Raw genomic sequence first — 20,706 nt, 5'->3', positions numbered from 1 at the left:
GAATGTGTTTCAGAGAGTGTTTGTTGGCTCGCGGGAAGCGACTCTTAGACCTAAGAGGTCACCAGTCCTTAGTGGAGTCATTGATGTTCAGACCCCAAGGGATCCTTTTGCCTTTTCCATTTCACAGCATTCACGACCTCCAACTAAGTGGGGGCCTCTTCCTCCAGCAGGTTCCAGCTATTTCCTGAGCACCTCCTCTCCTTCCTACCCCAGTGAATACCGTTGCCTGAGGAGGAAGACCCATACATATCTGGAATGGTAAAGACTTTCCTAGATGGTACTTTAAACAAGTGCGCTAAAGCCATTCTTTAAAATAAATCATGTCAGGGCAACTTCACAGTGAGGCTTCTCTGAAGAATTAATTTAAAAAAAGGTGAGAAATAGTAGAGGCTGACAGCAGGGGAAAAGAGAGTTTAAAACAAAGATGACCTGGCTGCCCCTTTGATGCCTTCAGGTTTGAAAGTGAAGCAACAGGAGAGGCTCTGACTTCGCACAGAACAAGGCTGCAGAGAAAGCCCTGACAAGCTTTCTTTATCCAAGCCATTATTCTCTGGGACTTAGCACTTGGGCTGTAAGTATTCATTCTGCCTGCCACCGGCAGAAAAAAAGTCAGAGTAGAGCAAAAACAGGAGCATGGCAGAACATTTCCAAATAGTGCCATTAGTGGTTAAAGGCTAAATTGCTTCAGCATGACCTATTCTCTCCGGACAATTAAAAATGATCTCAAGGAAATCTACTGTCTCCCTGGATCTCCATCTTCCTGTTATCTCTATCTACCTGTATTAAATTGAGATTGCATCTTATTCTCCAGAATTAGCCCTAAAGCCACAGCAATAGCCAGCAATTTGGTACTGTAGTTTAACAGGTGTTGCATCAGAATGCAAGCACAGACATGCTGGGACACATGGAGTCACATATACTGATGTATGTACAGATGTTCACGCAGACTCCCAGATGTTCATAAAGGCATATGGGAAGGAGGATGGTCTGTCACTGCCTTGGAGGACATTAAGTCATAGGAGGCTATATGAGTGCTTCTGAGGTAGTTCACACCAAAAACACAAAGAAAATCAGTTTCTTTGACCCCATTTCAACTACCTTTTTTTCAGGGAGAGCGGCTGGAAAGGAAATGGCAACTCCATCCTAAAATAAGATCCTCCAAGGAATGAGCAAGAGAAAATAAAGTCTCACATGATGAAGGGCATTTACATATGCGACACAGGCATATCCAAGGTCATTGACGACACCAGCAACTCTGCCTAAGTGTGGGAGAGTGGCAAGATTATAGGCGTAACCTCAAATCGATTCAAATTTATAAAACAAAACAAAACACGTTATTAAAACTATCCAAAGTGCTTGTGACACATCTTATATATGTCACTGACATGCTGTGTGTGAAGTCAAGAAACCATGATGGGAATTGATATGTAAGAGGGCATTCTCCAACAGGAGATGATAGCTGCTCCAGAGACAAAGATACGAGTAACCATTTCTATTATTTTGGTTTGGGGGTATAGACATGCCTTAGAGAGGTACACTTTGAATGCACTGCCACCGCTTGTAAAGGGATGGGGCTCTTATCGCGAGAACAAAATTCTCTAGGATGGGAGCAGAGAGGTATTCCCTGAGAGTTTCAGGTCTTAACCTTTCTACACGTTGACAAATAACTTACTTGCACATATCTGACACTCCCATCCATTTACCATTTTTTTGTGGGCAACTCATTCAATGTGGACATTTAAGACCTGGGCAGAGTGGGGAGTGCTAGGGCTTAAGGGACCAAGACTTTCCATGAGCACTTACTATGTGCAAGACACTTTACAAACATTATCCCATTTTATCCTTACAGCAACTTATGTAGTAAATAATGATATCTCCATTTTATACACAAATAAATTGAGACTCAGAGAGCTTAGGGGAGCTTGCCCATGGCCACATGAACACTAAATGACAGAGCTAGATTCAAATCCATGTTTGTCTACTTAGGAATTATTATTCTTTTCAATTACTCTTAAGGGATCAGCAACCAACATGATAAGTTCTTCCTGACTAGAGTAGTAATGGTGGGTGCTAATGTCTTAAGGCATTTATCCATCCTGGAGGACATGTTGGCATTTTAACTGAGATCTTTGGGAAACCAATGTCATGGCCCAAAGAAGTGATTGCAGCAGTGGGATTTTCAGGCTAGGGTGCTTTTGATCAGCCTCCTAGGCATGTTCCTACTCCTTCACTACCTAGTGCCTGCCTTTCAAGTTGCATTAGTCATGCATGGCAGGACTGTGGCTCCTTTTAGAGTCTCTGCACTCTAGCTAGTCAACAGCCCTTGAAATGAAGGTCTGGTAACCCTATATTCATCTGTCCCTCTGGGTTTCGAGCAATCTGTCAAGGATGTATTCATGTGTGTTACAGGTCAGCACAGTTGGAGTCAATCCCAGTATATGTTAGCAACAGGTCTTGGCTACTTTTTTAGATCCAGAAAGTTAGTTGAGGGTGAGGGAGGATGAGGGCTAAGGCAAGGTTATAGTGGTAGTGGGTAGGGGAGGCATGTTTGTAAAAGAAATTGAAACCCCAGGCTACTGCAAGGAAAGAGATCAGGGGGTGGAACAATCAGCTGGAAAATGTGGCTGAATCAGCTGTAAGCACTGGGCAATCAGAAGCCTAGGGATTGGTTTCCATGCTTGCCTCCTATTGCAAGTGGAGTTGAAGAGGTGTTGATAGGCCCCCGAAGGACCTTCATCTGGCCCTTCTAAGTTAGCAAGGGATCTGACATGGAGCTAAATTAAGAAGTGAGGTCAGATAAAAAAACAAAATGGGAAGGGAGGGGAGGAATGATCCCAACTACATGCATAAAGTCTCTGGTAATGAGTAGACCAGCTTCTCCAAAGGAGGCCTCTAGATAGAGAGGCTAAATACCAAGCCATTTAAAATACTTCGTTGTTGAAGTGTTCCTAATTTGCCTCAGTGGCCCAGCACTTCTCAGTCTGGGATATAGTTCTCAGGGTTTTGGATGTCACAGCTGAGTTAAATGCAATGGTAAACACTGAGATGCTTTGCCAGTGCCGTTCTAACATTCTTTTTTTCCCTTTTAGCAGAAAAATAGGGATATTGTCAGAGACCAAGCCAGAGGTATTTTATGCCCCTAAATAAATACGCAGGAACTTTTCCAAAAATGTCTGATAAACTTTCATTATTCCCACTGCTACCACAGTGGCCCAGGCCTCAGCGTCCTTCATCTGGATGATGGAAATAGTCTCCTAATCTGCCTCTTATTCACCTTGCCTCTCTTTATCACATTCTTTATACTGCAGCCAGAGGAATCTTGCTAAAACACAACACTGGTTAAATCACAACTCAGCTTAGAATCCAACAATGGTTTCTCTTAAGATGAAATCCAATCCCTTAACATAGACTACAAGAGTGGTTTTCAATTTTTTGTCTGCTTGCCATACTAAGAAATGCATTTTGCATCTCAATTCAGCGTCACATGCTCATAACTGAAATGAACATTTCACAAACAATACTTATCCTTACTACCTGAAAGGCATTGATATATTCTATTCAACTCTGAATGCCAAGGGTCAGCAAACTTTTTCTGCAAAAGACCAGATAATAAATACTGTAGGCTTTGTGAACCATATGATGTCTGTTGCAACTACTAAATTTTAGCATTGGAGAAGCACACACAAATACTTTTGCTTACAACTCCAGGGGCGTTTTGCATCCCTCAAAGATTCCCTGGTTTTCGGAATGCAGAGCGCCGTACCCTCCACCCCAGGTAGTAAGTACTCTAACTAGAGACATTTCAGTATCTCACAATGCCATAATCACAGGCCCAAATCATGACTAGTCCCACGCCAATGTCCCCTTTAAATATTATACCTCTTATTTTAGGAAGTCAAACTCGCTATTTGCCAGTGATATGATCGTATACCTAGAAAACCCTAAAGACTACTCCAAAAGACTCCTAGAATTGGTAAATGATTTCAATAAAGTCTCAAGTTACAGAATCAATGTACACAAACCAGTAGCACTGCTAAACACGAACAAAGACCAAGCTAAGAATCAAATCCAAAACTCAATCCCTTTTACAATAGCTGAAGAAAAAACTAGGAATATAATTTACCATGGAGGTGAAAGACGTCTGCAAGGAAAACTACAAAACACTGCTGAAATAAATCATAGGTGACACAAACAGATGGAAACACATCCCATACTCATGGATGGAAAGAATCAATATCGTGAAAATGGCCATACTGCCAAAGGAATGTACAGATTCAATGCTCAGTGGCAGGGAGAACACTTAGGAGGCTGCTGCAACAATCCAGGCTAGATAAGATAGTAGCTTGAACGAGGGTAGTGGCCATGGAGTAGGTAAGAAGTGATCCCGTTATATTCTTACCTGCCTTGATGCAGCCACAGATGCTGTTATTAATATTAATAGAAGATAAAGACTAGAAAGAGGGAAGATATGTGGCAAAATGGTGCAGAGGCTCGAGGTCTTGGTGAGTAAAACAGAATAGGCAGTGGGGAGAGGAGGAAAGATAATTGTGAGAAATAAAAATAGGGCCATGTGGGAGAGTAAAGTCAGAAAATGAGAATGTGTTTCAACATCAAGTGCTTCTGATTACAGAGATTAACTCATCACCATGTCTTTTCACTTTATCTATGTCCGTGTAAGGTAACTTGTTTTGCAGCATTTTGAAATAATGGACTTTTAAAAAATATGTATAGATTAATGAGATACTTGTTCTTCTCCAAGCTAACTGAGGTGAAAAGAAATTCTAATCGGCCCCAGGAAAGGAAATTAATGGGTCAGAACAGCCCAATACATTTTTTTGGAGCTGTGCTTCCTGCATGAGCAGACTGTAGGCAAAGTCCCCTCTCTTGTCTACTCTCCAATCACCAAGTGTGTGATGCCCAGGTTTGGGGTTCAGTACTATCTGTTGGTAGATGAAAACTCAGAATTCCTTCCTGTTGTTGGAAGGCTGGAAGCAAACTAGGTAGTATCTGGAAATTGTTTGGGCCTTGAGTTTTTGAACTTTATTATGAACAATTTGAAATCTATATAGTATTGACAGAATAGTATGATAAATGCAATGTCCCCATCACACAGCTTTAATACTTATCAATACATCTGGGGCTTGTATTTCATAGAGAATAAAGAGAGAAGCAGAACCCTCGAGTTAGACTCTGTCTTTTGGAATTTTGACATTTTGATGTCTCTGAAATCAGAAGACCCAGAGTAGAGCCTGGTCCAGAAATAGGAGGCAACTCCAGGTTTTACAGACTGAAGAACTGAGGCTAGACAGAGGAGATGTGATACATTTTAGAATTGGGAAAATTCTATTAAGGAAAAGTAGAAAACACTGAGCTGCTGGTGGAGCACAACCTCCCAGAGGCTATGGGTTGTCAATTATGGCTAATTTCTTTGTCCTCAAAGTTTTTCGCTCAGTTCATCTATTCTACATGGGATTTTTCCTTTTGAAGAAATCCTAATTCAATGCTATATTTTATCATTGCAATCCATGGGAAAAGTAATCTACTTTGCCAATAGTTGCCTTTCACTTACTTTTTTTTTTTTTTTTGCAATGCATTGACTTTTTTTTTAAAGTTCAAGCTCTATGTTTTTTGAAAGATGTAAGGTCTTTGCAGTTTCCTGTAGTATTTCCTCATAGAATAAATGTTAAGCTTAACTTTGCACTATCTTCGCACCATCTTTATCACTCTTATCCCTGACTTTGCACTGGAAACAAAAAAGTGTGTGTGTGTGTGTTTGTGTGTGTGTGTGACTGCATATGTGTGGGTGTGTGTATATGGGGAAGAATGCTTCAGAAGTTCTTGGAGGAGGTGCGTAAGAAGGAGTACCTACAAATGTTTTCATTTTTTCAGTTGGTAATTGTTGCCAGTAAGGGGTCCAACTGACAAATGCTGGTATGATTTTGCTTAGAAAATAGCTAGTTTGACACAAAGAACTCTAATGAGGCTATATCAGGGAGGGTCATGGTCATTTGCCATAGACTCACCCTGGGGATGGTGGTGGTGTGGACTGGGCCGGCTCCAGAACCTGCACCTGGGTGGAGCTTGAGTTGAGCATATGGTAGTTTTTCACTTACTTGTTTTCAGATGGCAAGTCAAATATTTGACCTGAACCAATCCCTCTGAGGTCTCTAAAGGCAGCTGAAGGTGTTTTAAATCTGTCCCAACACGTTGTGAGGAAGCTGCAGCTGGCTTTGATAAACCAAGGAGTAACATGATCAAAACAGTAGCCTCAGTGAGGAGGCAGTGAGCACAAGAAGGCTTCCTTTCCCAGGACTGCGTAAAAAAGAGAACCGCACGTTTGGAACTTCGAGGAAAAACACACACACACTCCTGGTTTGCCACTTAGTGGTGACTGGGAGTGCTGATGCTTCCTGGCAACGTGCTTCAGGTAAGAAATCTTAGCAAGGGCCAAGTCCTTCCATTTTTTAAATCTGACAACTCGTTAAAACAAGGTGGAATTCAAAGAAATTTCAGAAAAATAGGTGTGATATGCAGGTTGGCCCTATTCAAACTCTGTAGTCAAGGTGGGGCTTTATAAGGAGCAACTTCCCATAAGGGGACTTAGAGATTGTATATCATACAGTGACAGAACTTGAATAGTATTAACTACCATTTGTTGGGCATTTAGTATGCACCAGGCATTATCAAAGTGGAATGTATATATATATATATATATATATATATATATATATATATATATTCTCATTTAGTCCACCTAACGTGATAGTAAGATAGTTACTATTATCATTCCCACTTTGCAGACGAGGAAGCTGAGGCATGGAGACCCTTTACTTGATGAGGTTCAAATGGCTAGCAAGTATAAGAAGTGGGGTTCAAATACAGGCAGCCTGATTTGAAAACCCATGATTTTAAGCAGCATGCTATATTTTCTCTCTCAACTGGTAGGGATCTTAGAAATCATTCAACTTCCTAATTTTACAGATGAGGAAAATGAATTACAAAGAAATGACTAGACTGTAAGATCCATAGCACTATGAGGGCAGATCATAACTATTTTGCTCACCATTGTAGTCCCTGCTACTAATCATAGGGTCAAGTCAATTCTATAGTAGGTGCTCAATAAAAAAAGTTATTGAACGAGACTTTTGGCAGGAGGTGGAGCAAGATGGTGGAATAGAAGGCTCCACTGATTATCTTCCACCCCTGCAAGGACACCTATTCAACAACTATCTACACAGAAAAAGCAGCTTCTTAAGAGCCAAAAAACAGGTGAGCACTCATAGTACCTTGTTTTAACTTCGTATTATTGAAAGCGCATTAAAGAGAAAAGGAAAACAGTCTTGAATCAGGAATGCCATCCCTCCCCCAGGCCCTGCTGCATCAGCATGGTACAGAGAGCAACTCTGGGCACTGGGGCAGGAAGAACACAGCAATTGTGAGGCACGGAACTCAGTGCTGTCTTGTTACAGCAGAAAGGAAACCTGGACCAAACCTAGCCAGCACCCACCCACGGAGGGAGCATTTAAACCAGCCCTAGCCAGAGGGGAATTACCCATCCTAGCAGTTGGAACTTTTGAGTTTCTGCAAATCTCTCCACTGAGGGCTACAGTGCTTTGTGTCTCTAAGTAACCTTGAAAGGTAGTCTACGCCATAAGGACTGCAAGTCTTAGGCAAGTCCTAGTGCTGAACTAGGCCCAGAGACAGAGGACTGGGGGTGGAGGGGATGTGACATACTGAGACACCAGCTGGGGTGGCTAAGGAAGTGCTGGCATTAGCCCTCCCCTACCTTCAGACTGCACAGCTCACAGCTCCAGAAGAGACCCCTTCTTTCTGCTGGATGGGAGGGGAGAGAAGAGTAGGGAAAACTTTGTCTTGCATCTTGGATACCACCATAACCACAGCAGGATAGGGCACTGGTCAGAGTCCTGAGGCCCCCGTTCCAGGCCCTAGCTTCCAGACAACATTTCTAGATATACCCTGGGTGAAAAGGGAACCCACTGCCTTGTAAAAAAGGACCCGGTGCTGGCAGCATTCATCACCTGCTAACTGAAGAGCCCTTGGACCCTGAATAACCAGCAGCAATACCCAGGTTCTACATCGACAGCCTTGGGTGAGCCTCTGAGACTTGCAAGCTTTTGGTGAGACTTAGCACACTCCCAGCTGTGCTGGCTACAGGGCAAAACTCCCTCTGCTTGAGAAGAGCAGAGGGAAAAGTTAAAGGGACTTCGTTTGTACCTTATGTATCAGCACAACCACAGTGGAGCAGAATACCAAGTGGTCTCTTGGGGGTCCCCAATTCCAAGACTTGACCCTTGGATGGCATTTCTGGACTTGCCTTGAGCCAGAGGGGAGCCCACTGCCCTGAAGGGTGACTCCCAGGCCAGGCAGCATTCACCGCAAGCTGACTTAAGAGCCCTCGGGCCTTAAAAGAACATCAGTGTTAGTTTGAGAGCACTCCTCATGGCCTATGGTGGCAGTGGCTACAGAGTGAGTCTCCTCTGCCTTTGGAAAGGGGAGGGAAGAATGGAAAGGGCTGTGTCTTGTGCTGTGAGTGCCAGCTTAGCCACAGTACAATAGAACACCAGGTAGACTTGTAAGGATTTTGACTCTAGTCCCTGACTGCTGGACAGTGCTTCTGGACCCACCTCGGGCCTGGGGGACCTCACTGCCATGAAGGGAAGGACACAGGCCTGGCTAGCTTTGCCACCTGCTGATTGTAGATCCACAGGCCTCGAGTGAACATCTACTAGCATCAGCACCATCCAGGAAAGCATGACCTTTCCAAATGAACTAAATAAGGCAGCAGGGACCAATCCTGGAGAAACAGAATTATGTGACCTTTCAGACAGAGAATTCAAAAGAGCTGAGTTGAGGAAATTCGAAGAAATTCAATGTAACACAGAGAATGTTAACCAAGATTGAAATAATTAAAAAGAATCAAGCAGACATTATGGAGCTGAACAATGCAATGGGCATACTGAAGAATGCATCAGAGTTATTTAATAGCAGAAATAAGCAGAAGAAAGAATTAATGAGCTTGAAGACAGGCTATTTGAAAATATACAGTAATAAGAGACAAAAAATGAATAAAATACAATGAAGCATACCTAGAGGATCTAGAAAATAGCCTAAAAAGGGCAAATCTGAGTTATTTACCTTAAAGGGGAGGTAGAGAAAGAGATAGGGGCGTAAAGTTTATTCAAAGGGATAATAACAGAACTTCCCAGACCTAGAGAAAGATACCAGTATCCAAGTACAAGAAGGTTATAGAACACCAAGCTAATTTAACCCAAAGAAGACTACATCAAGTCATTTAACAATCAGACTCCCAAAGATCATGGATAAAGAAAGGATCCTAAAAGCAGCCAGAGAAAAGAAACAAATAGCATAAATGGAGCTCCAATACATCTGGCAGCAGATTTTTCAGTGGATACCTTATAAGCCATTAGAGAGTAGCATGACATATTTAAAGCGATGAAGAAAAAAATAAAAAACTTTAACCTGAGAATTGTATATCTCACGTAAATATTCCTCAAGCATGAAGGAGAAATAAAGACTTTCTCAGACAAACAAAAATTGAGGGATTTCATCAACACCAGACCTGTCCTACAGGAAATGCTAAAGGGAGTACTTCAATCAGAAAGGAAAGGACATTGATGAACACTAAGTAATCACCTGAAGCTACAGAGCTCATTGATAATAGTAAGTACATAGAAAAACACAGAATATTATAACACTGTAACTGTGGTGCGTAAACTACTCTCATCCAAAGTAGAAAAACCAAAGGATGAACCAATCAAAAATAATAACTACGACAACTTTTTAAGACATAGGCAGTACAATAATATATAAATAGAAACAGCACAATAAAATGTTAAAAAGTGGAGGGACAAAGTTAAGGCATAGAATTGTTATTAGTTTTCTTTTGCTTGTTTGTTTATGCAAACAGTGTTAAGTTGTTATCAGGTTAAAATAATGGGTTATAATATAGTATCTGCAAACCTCATAGTAACCTCAAAACAAAAAACATACAATGCATACACAAAAAATTAAAAGCAAGAACCTAAATCATATCACCAGAGAATATCACCTTCTCTAGAGGAAGAAAGGAAGGAAAGAAGAGAAGACCACAAAACAGCCAGAAAACAAATAACAAAATGGCAGGAGTAAATCCTTACTTATCAATCATAACATTATATCAGTACTTATATCAGACAAAGTAAATTGCAAGACAAAAACTATAAGAAGAAACAAAGGAGGTCACTACATGATGATAAGGGGATCATTTCAGCAAGAGGATATAACAATTTAAAATATATACACACCCAACGCTGGAGCACCCAGATATATAAAAAAATGTTATTAATGCTAAAGAGAGATAAATCCCAATAAAATGATAGCTGGATACTCAGTGTTGGATAGATCCTCCAGACAGAAAATCAACAAAGAAGCATTGGACTTAATCTGTACTATTGATCACATGGATCTAATAGATATTTACAGAACATTTCATCCAGTGGCTATAGAGTACACATTCTTTTCCTCAACCCATGGATCGTTCTCAAAAATAGACCATATTTTAGGTCACAAAACAAGTCTGAAAACATTCAAAAAATTGAAATAATATCAAGCATATTTTCCGACCACAATGGACTAAAACTAGAAATTAATCACAAGAGGAATTTTGGAAACTATACAAATACATGGAAATTAAACAATATGCTCCTGAATGATCAGTGGTCAATGAAGAAATTTCTTGAAAGAATTGATAATGGAAACACAACATACCAGAACCTGTGGGATACAGCAAAAGCAGTACTAAGAGATTATAACTGTCAGTGTGTACATCAAAAAAGAAGAAATTTTCAAATAACCTAACAGTGCATCTTAAAGAACTAGAAAACCAAGAGTAAACCAAACCCACAATTAGTAGAATAAATGAAATAATAAAGAAAAGAGAATAAATAAATGAAATTGAAATGAAAAAATACAAAAGATCAATGAAACGAAAGGTTGGTTTCTTGAAAAGTTAAAAAATATTGACAAAACTTTAGCTAGACTAACAGAAGAAAAGAGCATAGACCCAAATAAATAAAATCAGAAATGAAAAAGGAGACATTACAAATGATACTGTAGAAATTCCAAGGACCATTAATGACCACTATGAATAACTGTATACCAATAAATTGGAAAATCTAAACGAAATGGACAAATTCCTAGACACATACAACGTACTATGATTGAACCAGGAAGAAATCCAAAAGCTGAACAGACCAATAAGAAGTAACAAGATCAAAACTGTAATAAAAAGTTACCCAGTAAAGAAAAGCCTGGGACCTGATGGCTTAGCTGCTGAATTCTAAGAACATTTAAACAAGAACTTCTACCAATTCTAAGCAAACTATTTCAAAAATAGAGAAGGATGGAATACTTCCAAACTCATTCTATGAGGCTAGTAGGACACAGATACCAAAACTAGACAAAGACACATCAAAAAAAGAAAACTATAGGCTAATATATCTGATGTATTGATGCAAGCTTCCTCAACAAAATACTAGCAAACAAATTTAACACTACACTAGAAAGATCATTCATCATGACCAAGTGGGATTTATCTCTGGGATGCAAGTATTGTTCAACATATACAGATCAATCAATTTGATACATCATATTAACAGAATGAAAGAAAAAACCATATGATCATTTTAACTGATGCTGAAAAAGCATTTGATAAAATTCAGCATGCTCTTATGATAAAATCCCAGAAAAACTGGGTATAGAAGGAACGTATCTCAACATAATAAAAAGCCATATGCTACAGTTCCACAGCTAGTATTATACTGAATGTGGAAGAACTGAAAGATCTGGAACATGACCAGGATGCCTATTGTCATCACTGTGATTTATCATAGTACTGGAAGTCCTAGCTAAAGCAATCAGACGAGAAAGAAATAAAGGGCATCCAAATTGGAAAAGAAGAAGTCAAATTATTCTTGTTTGCAGATGATATGATCCTATACTTGGAAAAATCTAAAGACTCCACAAGAAAAGTCACAGAAGTGATAAGCAAATTCAGTAAAGTTTTGGGATACAAAATCAACATACAAAAATCAATAGCATTTCTATATGCCAACAGTGAGCAACGTGAAAGAGAAATTAAAAGTAATCCCATTTAGTATAGCCACACATAAAATTAAATACCTAGGAATTAACCAAAGAAGTGAAAGATCTCTAAATAAAAACTATAAAACACTGATGAAGGAAATTGAAGAGGGCACCAAAGGATGGAAAAATATTTCATGTTCATGGATTGGAAGAATCAATATTGTTAAAATGTCCATACTACCCAAAGCAATCTACAGATTCAATGCAATCCTTATCAAAATACCAACGACATTCTTCACAGAAACAGAAAAAAAAAAAATCCTAAAATGTATATGAATTTATATGGAACCACAAAAGACCCAGGATAGCCAAAGCTATCCTGAGCAAAAAGAACAAACCTGGAGGAATCACATTACCTGACTTCAAATTATACTACAGAGCTACAGTCACCAAAACAGCATGGTACTGGCATAAAAACAGACACATAGACCAAAGGAACAGAATACAGAACGGAGACACAAATCCACACACTTGCAGTGAACTCATTTTCGACAAAGGTGCCAAGAATATACACTGGGGAAGACAGTCTTTTCCATAAATGGTGCTGGAAAAACTGGATGTCCATATACAGAAGAATGAAACTTGACCCCTATCTCTTGCTGTATACAAAAATCAAATCAAAATGGGTTAAACACTTAAATCTGAGACCTCAAACTATGAAACTACTATATGAAAACACTGGGGACAGTCTCTAGGATGTTGGTCTGGGCAAAGATTTCTTGAACAATGCCCCACAAGTACAGGAAACCAACCCCAAAATGCACAAATGGGATCACATGGAGTTAAAAAGCTTCTGTACAGTAAAGGAAGCAATCAACAAAGTGAGGAGAAAACCCACAGAATGGGAGAAAATATTTGCAAACTATCCCTCTGATAAGGGATTAGTAACCAGAAAATATAAGGAGCTCAGACAACTCTATAGGAAAAAAGTGAATAATCCAATGAAAAATTGGGCAAATGATTTGAATAGACATTTCTCAAAAGAAGACCTACAAATGGCAAACAGACATGAAAAGGTGTTCAACATCATTGATCATTAGAGAAATGCAAATCAAAACTAGAATGAGCTACCATCTCACTCCAGTTAAAATGGCTTATATCCAAAAGACAAGCAATAACAGATGCTGTTGAGAAGGTGGAGAAAAGGGAACACTTGTACACTACTGGTGAGAATGTAAATTAGTACAACTACTATGGAGAACAGTTTGGAGGAAGTTCCTTGAAAAATTAAAAATAGAGGTATCATGTGATCCAGCAATCCCACTGCCGGATATATACCCCAAATGAAGTAACTGTATCAAAGAGATATCTGCACTCCTGTGTTTGTTGCAGCATTGTTTGCGATACCTAAGATTTGTAAGCAACCTAAATGTCTATCAACAGATGGATGGATAAAGAAAATGTGGTACATATACACAATTGAGTACTATTCAGCCATAAAAAGAATGAGATCCAGTCATTTGCAACAACATGGATGGAACTGGAGATCACTGAGTTAAGTGAAATAAGCCAGGCACAGAAAGACAAAAATTGCATATTTTCACTTATCTGTGGGATCTAAAAATCAAAACAATGAAACTCATGGAGGTAGAGAGTAGAAGGCTGGGAAGAATAGTGGGAAGTGGGTGGGAAGTGGGGATGATTAATGGGTAGAAAAAAATAGGTAGAAAAAAATAGTTAGAAAAAATGAATTAAGACCTGCTATTCTGATAGCACAACAAGGTGACTGTAGCCAATAATGACTTAATTGTACACTTTAAAATAAAGAGTGTAATTGGATTGTTTGTAACACAAAGGATAAATACTTGAGGAGATGAATACCCCATTCTCCATGATGTGATTATTTTACATTGTATGCTTGTATCAAAATATCTCATGTAAACCATAAATATACATACCTACTATGTACTCACAAAATTAAAAATATAAAATTTTAAAAATAAAATTAAAAAATATTAAATGAATATAGAATAAATGAGCAAAATGGAGGACTTAAATGGTGGATCTGCAACATCTCCTACACATTTGATATTCTATTTCATTTGATCCCCATAATTTTTTAAAAAAATACTAAGGCCGGGCATGGTGGCTCACGCCTGTAATCCCAGTACTTTGGGAGGCCGAGGTGGGTGGATCACGAGGTCAGGAGATCGAGACCATCCTGGCTAACATGGTGAAACCCCGTCTTTACTAAAAATACAAAAAAATTAGCCAGGCGTGGTGGCGGGCGCCTATAGTCCCAGCTACTCGGGAGGCTGAGGCAGGAGAATGGCGTGAACCCGGGAGGTGGAGCTTGCAGTGAGCCGAGATTGTGCCACTGCACTCCAGTCTGGGCAACAGAGCGAGACTCTGTCTCAAAAAAAAAAAAAAAAAGTACTGAAAGCATTTACACAGTATGTGATGCAGGTAAGGAAGCCATGGACATGAAAGATCAGACTTCACTTACTTCATAGTTTTTGATGAGCAATGGCTAGCTAGCTCAGACTAGAGGGACAACATTCATTCATTTGTTCACTCTGCAAACATTTTTTGAGGGCCTAACCTGTGCTAAGCAATGTACTAGGCTCTGATGGTACATGTGATAATAATAGCTAACATTTTCCTATTTGAGTACCTGGGTCTATTTTAAATGCCTTATGTGTAACTATTCAACAAATTGGTATTGAGCACTTATTGTGTGCTAGGTATGGTCTGGGCACTGGGGTTACATTGTTGAGCAGAACAGACAAAAATTATGTCCTTGTAGGACTTATACTTTCATCTTTATAACACATTTATAAGATTGATTCTAACATTAGCCCCATTTTATCAATGAGGAAACAGATACAGAGAGATAAAGATCTCACTGGCAGTAAATAGCAGAGCCAGGCTTGAACCTAGGTAGTATCGTTCTAGAAACGGCTTTTAACAGTTGCATTCTACTGCTTTTCAAAGAGGAATATGAGTCTTTGCACTTAAAGGGCTCATGGACTATTTGGGGAGAAAGGCAAAAAAATTAATCATTGTAAAACAACAAAAATAGCAGTAGCTAACATCTATGAGTGCTTACTATGTTTCAGTCCTTGTATTAAGAGTTTGACATGTTTTCTTTCATTTCAACTTCCTAACAACCCCCCAAAATAGATAACATTATGATTTCCATTTTATACATGAAACAACTGTCAGGCTCCCCATCCCATGTCCTTAACCACCTTGGTAATACATACCCAAATACATGAACACAGAGTCCTGCATACAGAATAACAACGTTGTAACCTCCCCATGCCCAGCTCTCTTTTTCACTTACTTTCAAACCAAAAGACTCATTTCTTGATCTTTGGTAGTGTGTTCACACTGTAGGAGCTAGGTGTTTTTGCTGTGAGAGCTTTGAAAGGCCAACTAAATTAGCTGTTCCATTTCTGATTTTATTGCTGACCTGATGTCTCTAAAGGTCAGCTAGGTTTGTGATGGTACTAAAGGCTGCTTTTATAATAGCAATTTTGTTTTTTGAGGCAGAATCTTGTTCTGTCGTGCAGGCTGGAGGGCAGTGGCGCAATCTCGGCTCACTGCAACCTCTGCCTCCCGGGTTCAAGCGATTCTTCTGCCTCAGCCTCCTGAGTAGCTGGGATTATAGGCGCTGCCACCACGCCTGGCTAATTTTTGTATTTTTAGTAGAGGCGGGGGTTTCACCATGTTGGCCAGGCTGGTCTCGAACTCCTGTTCTCAGGTGATCCACCCTCCTCGGCCTCCCAAAGTGTGGGGATTACAGGCGTGAGCCACCGTACCCGGCCTCGTAATAGCATTTTGTAGGACATTTCAAAAATGGCACTCTCTCCCTGGGTGAAGAAGTAGTATAGTATGGTGGCTAAAGTGGTCATCTTTAGACTTATACAGACCAGAGTTCAAATCCAGTCTACTCCCTGTTTCCAGTTGAGTGACCTTGGGCAAGTTATCTACCTTTTTACTACTTTAGATTCCTAGCACCCAAAGCAAATTTTTCTAGATACAGTCGCTAAAGGAGGGAAAAGTCAATATTAAAAAAAAAATTAGGAGAACTACTTATTTTTTCAGTGCTCTCTCTATCTCTGTATTTGTGTGCATGTATGTGTGCACATGCCTGTGGGTGTGAAAGTAGAAACTCAATCGCACTGTCACCAATCTCACAGGCCAATTGACTAGAATATTAAAAAGTATCCTTGTCACTCATCCTTTACAATTTTCCCTTTAGAAAGTGGTATATAATAGAATTACATACAAACTGTATTTCATATCTATCCTAATAATGAGTTCATTCTTGACCACATTCATTAAAATGAATATCAAGTAATTATTTGCCACTTAGCAAATGTTAGCCAACTTTACATCCACATCTAGTTATGTGACAGTTGAGCATTGATAGTTATTGTTGGATATTAGCAATTTTACAGAGCTTCACTTAAAACGTTTGCTGCCTCACAATCTGTTGGCACAAAAAGTATAACAAAGCAAATGACAGGAGAATAGATTATAATGGAGTCTGATGGTTCATCTTTAAAAGAGAAACCTATTTCCAGAGAGAACATCTGCTCTCAATGCGGAGTGCGAGGCCATAGCTGGGGCTGCTATACTTTTAGCAGACGGAAGTGGGGTGGACTGGAAATTCACAGAGCATTGGAGACTGAAGTTTGTCACCTCACCAGATTGCTTTCTGAGTATTTCCTTGTCTAGCAGCTTTGAACCTGCACATGCCAAGTGAGTACACATTGTCTTCTGAGTAAAAAAAAAACCTTCCCATGTGTCAATGTCAACATTAATCTTTTGTTAAGAGACCCATGGCTCAGATAGTTACATGTTTCCGTGTACTGTGTACATGTAAATATTACAGTCCATTTGTCTGTGGATATGTTAGCAAGAATTGAATGATAAACTCATGGCTATCATATTAGGAAATAACCTAGCAGGTCAATTAACTCACTTCCTTCTAACCATGGCAGCATTCTTCCCTCAACAATCAGTCTGGCCTTTGACCAGTTTCATTTTAGAGGAAAAGCATTTGCAAAGTTTCTTTTCACATAAGGCCATTAGCCTCCTGATTGTAATACGCTTTTTTTCTTCCTTCTCCCCACCTTTTTTTGGTCAATAGTTCTCTTAAGATAATGAAATTCATACTGTGTTAAATTGCTCAAAGATCTAAAAGTAAAATCTTATTATAATATGACAGAGCTGTGCTGAAAGAATATTGTGTGCTAGTAACTTTCCATTATATTAACTTACTATTGTGGCTGGAAGCGAAAAAAGCTGAGACTTGTAACAATGAAGCGCATTTCTTTAAAGGCCTCAATTAAAGACAGGTAGTTGTATTCTGAGGGTTAAATTTAACATAATATAGTAAGTATATTTTTAAAATGGCAGTAAAATGTGATTTGGGGGCTCTCAAACTTTATGCTGAAATGTCATTTCTATCTCTAACAGGAAAGGGCCATATATTTAATATATTTGGCTTGGTACCCATGTCTGATAGGCTAATGGACACTAGAAATATGTAGAGGGATAGATTTAGATAAAAGAGGCTAGTGATTCATGCTCACTTATCAAACAATGTTTCATTCAGAGTTATGAATAAGCCATAATAAACACAGAGATATGATTTGTAGTTGAGCATCAATAAAAGAAGATTAATATGAGTAGTGAAAAAAATAAGCAATAACCAGAAGAGATCAAAAAATTACTGTAAGTAAAAGACTTTTCATCACTCTCCCTTTTGTGTCTGGAAATAAGAGGTTTTTTTTTTGTGTGTGTGTGTGTTTAATTTTTAAGCAATAAAATTAAAATAAGTGCTTTGGCAATAATATTATGTATCACATCTTAAATATGTGTAAATTCTCCTGGAGTTGTAGGGCACTTCACTTTGTATTACTCAACAGCCTCAAAATCTTGAATGTCTACCTATTCTGTTGAATGAACTGTGCTAGGTGCCATGGGAAGAACTAAAAGGTATACCGTGATCTCTTTCATATATGAAATGAGAGAGCTCAGAGCCCTGTCCAATATGTTTTTCTTTCTATAGCCCCTAAATTAATCCAACATGTGGCAATCTTCAATACCAGGGCAGTTTGAAGGGTCTGCTTAACAGCAATGAGATTTTAACCTAAAGAGCCAAGTAATGCCACATATATTTGTGAAACCCAAAGGACATGTTTCAAGGTAACAGCATTCCCATAAATCTAACTCATCCAATAGAGCTAAAAACTAGAATAAATTGGAAATGCAATTCGTGTGAATTTACAGATGTATATGTATAAAAACCAGGGTCGTCAGATCTGGATTTGGGCATAAGAAGGAATACCATGGTGTTTGCTGTATTTGTCATATGTCTGTAGTCACATATCCTAATGCTCTAATCATTTGGACGATGGATTTTTTTTCCCCTAAGGCTTTGTATATATTTTAGTAATTTGTTGATGGTCATAAATATTTAGACATAAAGTTTGGAATATCAAGGCTCTTTGGCATTGTGCACATGCATGTGTGTGTGTTAAAAATTTTCAAACAGAAAGCATCAAGTTTCTTCAAAGGGTTCTTTTCACTCACTTTTGACATTTCTGATTCTAAGCAATATAAATAGATAGAACCTGCCATGTATTGAACCTCCTTTGAAACTGGCCCTGGAATTTTTCCTGTCTTCTGTAGATTTTTTTTTTTTTTTTTTTTTTGCAGTGTTTGGGATTTTATCAACAATGGCTGGGGGAGAACTCAAGGTGGTAAGAACAACTTATAATATAAATAACTCCTAGCTTTCTTATCAGATATTAAGAATGGGGTGCTCATCAGAAAAAGTAATAGCTAACATCATCAGGTGCTTACTATGACCAGGCTTTGCTTTAATTACTTCACATAATTAATTTTATTTAGTCCTCACCATAACCCTATGACTTAGGTAATATTACCCTCCTTTTGCATTTGAGATAACTGAGGCCCAGAGAGTTTAAATAACTTGCACACAAACTGATGGTCTTAAGTGGCAAAACTGGGTGTCATACCCAAGCAGTCTGGCTTCAGAGCCCAAGAAAGTAAACATTTCACTAAACTGTCTTACCCTTAGAGAGTTTTGTTGACAGACCTGAGAGTGGTGTGGTCTGGTCATCTGGTATTTTTAAAAAATCTCCTGTTGGAATTCTGGTGAGCTTCCAGAGTTTAGATGCTCTGTCTGAAAGCAAGCTGACCTAGCTTCTTTGAAAAAGAGCCAGTACCCAGGTCTGAAGGGAAAATGGAGGCAGACAGCAGAGATACTTATGAGCCATCTGATGATAAACACCCACCATATGGTCAAAATGATTCCCACTGCCTCCCAGTGAGGGAAGCAGACACTTTTGCGTATGAAATGCACTGTTTATTTTCTTGTGCAGTGGTTTCAGTTCAAATTAAATGTTTCACGTCAGACAAGGAACTAATAACAAATGATCTCCTCCCTCAGTGGTGCAGTAACAAATATGTAGTCATTTGAAAGCTAGGAAGAAAATTATTACTCCCAAAGACGCAATAAATACACGATATGTTTAGAGAGTCCTTTGATGAAATGAACACTGAAGGTGCTGCTAGCAGTACTTCTGCTTAAGAAAAAAAAGCATAGTCAAAAAAAAGAAGCATTTAAAAATGCTGTCTGATCTGTCAACATTTTGTTAACATGTAATACCTTAAGGACACAACTTAGAAGTAGAATCTTCAGTGAAGCAAAAACTCATTCTTTCTTCACATCACAGGACACGAAACTAGCAAGTAGAACAGCCAGGCATAAAATTTTGCAGTTTAAAAGCAACTTAGTAAGATAGACTGCTTCTGCCCTCTTTCTTATTTTGATTGGTCTCTGAAAAGGGCAATGGCCCAACATTTTGTTTTTCTTCAGAGAAGTGCCCTGATGCCTGCCCTCCCCTCTCCCCAAGACCCATTTCCATTCTACTCTCTTAGTTCTCATACTATCCTGGGAGATCTGCTGTTTCTTCTTCTCACTGCCAGGCTTCCTGTTTCAAGGACTCCAAAGAAATCAGTTACAGCCCATGTATTTGATTGCATCTGGCCCTCATCTAAAGCATTAGCTGAGGCAAGAAAGAAGTCCAAGGCCAGGAGTACCTGCAGCTGCTAGTGTCCAGTCCTAGGGAAAGTCCAAGGTCAGGTCTCTGCAAGGGGACTTGCCTACTTAATGCTTTCCATAGCCAGCCTTCTTCCTGGAGCCTAGCAGGCAGGATACCGCACTAAAAGGAAACAGCGCACCCATGTTGAGATCGGGCTTTTTACCTCTACCTTTTTTTATTTTGAAATAAGTATAGATCCACAAGCAGTTGCAGAAAAATGTACAGAGAAATCCCACACACCATTCACCCCTCTGTCCCCAATGTTATAATCTTGCATAATTATAGTACATTATTAAGACCATGAACTTGATATTGGTATAATTTACAGAGTTTATTCAGATTTCACCAGTCATAGATGAACTCATTTGTGTGTATTAGTGTGTATGTGTAGTTCTATGCAATTCTATCACTTATGTAGCTTCATGTAACTACCACCACAAACAATTTGTAGAAC

Source organism: Pongo abelii, chromosome X (assembly GCF_028885655.2).
Source record: "Pongo abelii isolate AG06213 chromosome X, NHGRI_mPonAbe1-v2.0_pri, whole genome shotgun sequence".
Classification (NCBI taxonomy): domain Eukaryota; kingdom Metazoa; phylum Chordata; class Mammalia; order Primates; family Hominidae; genus Pongo; species Pongo abelii.
Note: the sequence above shows the minus strand (reverse complement) of the source record.